Source organism: Etheostoma spectabile, unplaced genomic scaffold (assembly GCF_008692095.1).
Source record: "Etheostoma spectabile isolate EspeVRDwgs_2016 unplaced genomic scaffold, UIUC_Espe_1.0 scaffold172, whole genome shotgun sequence".
Lineage (NCBI taxonomy): Eukaryota > Metazoa > Chordata > Actinopteri > Perciformes > Percidae > Etheostoma > Etheostoma spectabile.
In genome coordinates, this window is record NW_022605573.1 from 1,249,052 (window position 1) to 1,253,946 (window position 4,895).

The 4,895-nt window shown below is 43.6% G+C and overlaps 1 protein-coding gene across 1 annotated transcript in view; it reads left to right on the forward strand.

Moving 5' to 3' along the window:
• Positions 1-4,895, forward strand: part of si:zfos-464b6.2 (uncharacterized) — a 21,512-nt gene that overhangs the window by 1,070 nt on the left and 15,547 nt on the right. The window lies entirely within an intron of this gene.

Below are 4,895 nucleotides of genomic sequence, written 5' to 3' on the forward strand. Positions count from 1 at the left end.
TGTTTAATAGTGTTCTAGTAGAGACTGATGCATTCCCTAAACATAGATGTAATCTCAGCTGTTTGAAATTTAGACAAAGACAATGTTTGTTAATAGATTATGAAGTAAAACTTTATTTCAGAATTGTTTTGAAAACCCCAAATAAGTTATGGGTCAATTTGACCCGAGGGACACAAGAGTGTCCCGGAGGTGAAGACAACACAAGGGTTAAATGGTCAAACTAAGCAGAAAGGTCCCTCCATCCATCTTTGACCGCTTATCCGGTATCGGGTCGCGGGGGCAGCAGCTCCAGTAGGGGACCCCAAACTTCCCTTTCCAGAGCCACATCAACCAGCTCCGACTGGGGGATCCCGAGGCGTTCCCAGGCCAGGTTGGAGATATAATCTCTCCACCTAGTATGGTCTTCCCCGGGGCCTCCTCCCAGCTGGACGTGCCTGGAAACACCTCCCTAGGGAGCGCCCAGGAGGCATCCTTACCAGATGCCCGAACCACCTCAACTGGCTCCTTTCGACAGAAGGAGCAGCGGCTCTACTCCGAGCTCCTCGGATGCTGAGCTTCTCACCTATCTCTAAGGGAGACGCCAGCCACCCTCCTGAGGAAACCATTCGGCCTCTTGTACCCTGGATCTGGTTCTTTCGGTCCTGAACAGCTTTCATGACCATGGTGAGGGTAGGAACGAAAATTGCCCGGTAGATCGAGAGCTTTGCCTGGCTCAGCTCCCTTTTCGTCACAACGGGATAAACAGAATGTAATACCGCACCAGCTGCTCCGATTCTCCGACCAATCTCACGCTCCATGGTCCCCTCACTCGCGAACAAGACCCCAAGGTACTTAAACTCCTTCATTGGGGTAAGGACTCACTCCCTACCCGAAGAAAGCACTCCATCGGTTTCCTGCTGAGAACCGTGGCCTCAGATTTAGAGGTGCTGATCTCATCCCAGCCGCTTCACACTCGGCTGCGAACCGATCCAGTGAGTGCTGAAGGTCACAGACCGATGACGCATCAGACCACATCATCTGCAAAAGCGCGATGAGATCCGAGCCCACCGAACTGCAACCCCTCCCCCCAACTACGCCTCGAATCCGTCCATAAATATTATAAACAGGTTGGTGACAAAGCGCAGCCCTGGCGGAGGCCACCTCACCTGGAACGAGTCCGACTTACTGCCGAGAACCCGGACACAGCTCTCGCTTTGGTCATACAGAGATTGGATGGCCCTAAGAAGGGACCCCCTCACTCCATACTCGCGCAGCACCTCCCACAGTTTCTCCCGGGGGACCCGGTCATACGCCTTCTCCAGATCCACAAAACACATGTAGACTGGTTGGGCATACTCCCAGGCTCCCTCCAGGATCCTTGCGAGAGTAAAGATCTGGTCCGTTGTTCCACGACCAGGACGGAATCCGCATTGTTCCTCTTCAATCAGAGGTTCGACTAAGCAGAAAGGTGAAAGGTTAAAACACTTTCATTGTGTTTTAACCGTGGCTCAGACAGCTGAGTCTTGTGAGGAGACTGAGTCGTTGGAGGACATGGACGATGGAGTCCACACTGGACCGGCTTTTGGTCCCTTTAAAAACAGTTGAGATGGAAACATCAGTGTGGCGTTAACGTGCAGCAGGTTTTCAGCAGCAGGGGCCACATCCAGGGCTGGAATGTAACTAAGTACATTCACTCAAGTAACTGTACTTATTTACAAATTTAAGGTACTTCAGTGTTTTCTTTAGGATTTCTTTTTAGCAGTAGGGGCAGGTCTGTCCAAACCCCCCCCCCACCACCACCCCACCCCCCTCCAACATCTACAACAAGTCTACAAAATGCATTTTACAAGAAACTCTTCACAGGGAAACCCAAACCCAAAAGACTACATCTATGGACTATTTCTAATTGATATTATATTACTGTTTGTGAAGGTGAGGGCTACAATAGGACTGTATTTTAAACTTCACTGTAGCTGATTCTGGTTCCAACTTCACCCCTGGTGTGTCTGATAAAACACAGACGGAGACAACTTCTCTCTTTAATGCTTTTAAGATCAAGCGACAGTAGAAACATGTCGGGGAAGCTTTTATGTGTTGTGTGTGTGTGTTGTGTGTGGTGTGTGTGTGTGTGTGTGTGTGTGTGTGTGTTGTGTGTTGTTGGTGTGTGTGGTGTTTGTGTGTGTTTGGTGTGTGTGTGTGTAAAAAAATCAATAACATTGTAAAGGTTACCATACACAATGCATAGGAATTATATGTACAGTATAGCAAATAATAATGCTAAATCTAGCTTTCATAGTACAGGCCTCCGCTGTCTCGACGCTAATGTATGTGTATGTGTTTCCTCAACCAATCAGATCATCTAAATATTCATGATCATACCATATTTGGATGAATGCTGTCGTTCCAAATGGAGACATTACACAGGGATGCATACAAAGTGAAAAGAATAGCAACCGGGTCATTTTCAGCCCAACCCATGTTACACACCCTAGTAGAAGACCTTAAGGAACAGTGTGAAATACCCTATATAATCCTTCTGTTACCCCTTATATATATATATATACTGTATATATATATTATATTTCTTTATTTACACACTCAAGGTCCAGATAAAAAAGTATACTCAACACATTACAAAAGGGGTACAGCCCAAACACAAACATAAATACATACAGACAAACTGATCCCCAAAAATATCACAAAAGATACTTACAAACCTACAAATAGCAATGCCCAATATTTAAAACAGGTACAGGTGCGTGTTCCAGTGTTTCCAAAGTTTTGACGAATATCTGATATCACTGAGTGCAGGATGGGTTATAGCATTTAAAATTGTATTATTTGACTCGGTTAATCGGCATATAAATCTGTACATTGCAAGTACATGTTCCGGTACTTTTACTTAAGCAACATTTTGAATGCATTATTTGTAACAGAGTAATTTTAGTTAGTTTAATTTTAATTAGTACTTTTACTTAGGTGTCAGCAATGTTTCCCTGCATCAGGCTTATCTTTGTGCATTTGCATGAGTCATTGCATGATTTTAAATATACTTTGCAGAAGTTTTTGTTGGCTAGCATACTGATGTTATTCATTTAGATGAATGGACATTCATTGATCCTACTAAAATGGGAAATTACAGTGTTGCAGCAGCAAAATCCGACACACAGCACAGAATATAAATATAAATGAAATACTATGATACAATATGCCTACACACAATATACATGAAATAATAATAAGTGGTTAAAATTAACGTTTTACCCAGAGTTAATTTTGTGAGCTCTATGCTGCGTCTCTCCCCTCCCGCTGGCTATTGGCGTAAATTACTATCAGCAGCGTCCAAATATATCTGGAAAGGCAAGTGGCTTAAAATGTCTACTTTACAGAAGAAGAGAGGGGATGGTGGCATCTTAGTTCCCAACTTTAAACATAATTTCTTGTCCTTTGTGTTAAGACCCCTTCTGACTTGGTTTAGCCCAGATGTGTCTGTTTGTTGGCGTACCTTAGAAAGTGTAATGACAGAGCCGTGATCACTCCATTTGCCAACATTGAGAACAAACAGTGCCAGCTACACTTTGGCCCCATTATCTCTCGTCTTATCGAGACTTGGAGATTAGACAACCTGCCGTATAGCTTGCAACTGGCACACTTTTCCCCTTTATTCAATAATACAGCACTCCTGATTGGTCGGAGGCCGATAACAGCTCCTCAGTGGGAACAAAGGGGAGTTTATCGACTTACAAAACGCATTCGGTCTGCCACGTTCCTCTTTTTTCTTTTACCTGCAGTTAAGGTCGGCACTCAAGGCGAAGGCGTACGTTGTCCCCTGGCAGAGGCCTTTGCCCACCATCCTATTCGGAAGTTATGTAATGTGCAGCATAAAAACTGTGGTATGGTATCCAGGCTTTATCAGTTCTCAGTGATATCTGGTGATATCCTTTCTATTGAGAGGATCTGGACACGTGATTGCCCAGGCCTCGCCATCGACTGGCATTTATTTATTTTTATTTAACCTTTATTTATCCAGGTAAACTGTTTGAGAACCACTTCTCATTTACAAACATGACCTGGCCAAGAGGCTACAGAAATAAATAGGAACATACTGTACAACTTTACATAGTCAAACACATGACACATAGAACAAGCAACCGGATTAAAAGGAGATAAACATACTGTACAACTTTACATAGTCAAACACATGACACATAGAACAAGCAACCGGATTAAAAAAGGCAGTCAACGGAGAAAGAAAAAGAATAAAGTGCTTAAATATGTGTGTATAAATATGGTTCATGATTGTCAGCAGGAACAAGAGTCAGCAATGTCATTTTGGAGGTTTTGCTTAAAGGTGGAAATTGGGATCAGAGATGTAAGTTTCAGGGTATTCTGTCGTGTATTCCAGTCATGTACTGCTGCAAAGCGGAAGGCATTACGTCCAAGGTAGTAGAGTAGGAGGGGTACTAAATCTAATCAAATTACTCGATCTTGTGTGATAGGTGTTTGAACGCATGAAGAGAGAACAATAGGAGGTGTCTTGCCCAGGATGGTCTTGTAATATAAGAGAAACCAGTGATGTAGCCGCCGGGTGTAAAGGGAGGGCCATCCCACCAGGCTGTACAGGTCCCAATGATGAGTGTGAAAGGGTGCATTAGTGGCAAAACGGATGGCTGAATGATAGATTGTGTCAAGTTTGATGACATGATGTAGGGTCTAACATTTAAGAAGTATCTCGCAAATCCTGCCATTGGCAGATTCACTACAATTTCATACAGAGGACATATCTCACCCCCGTGAAAATGCATCACGTGAAAATAATTTCCTTTATGCACTTTCTGTTCAATTAACCTTCATGTTGTCCCATTTTCATTTTTGTCTTGACAAAAAATGGGCCTTCGAAATAAGCTGAAAATGTC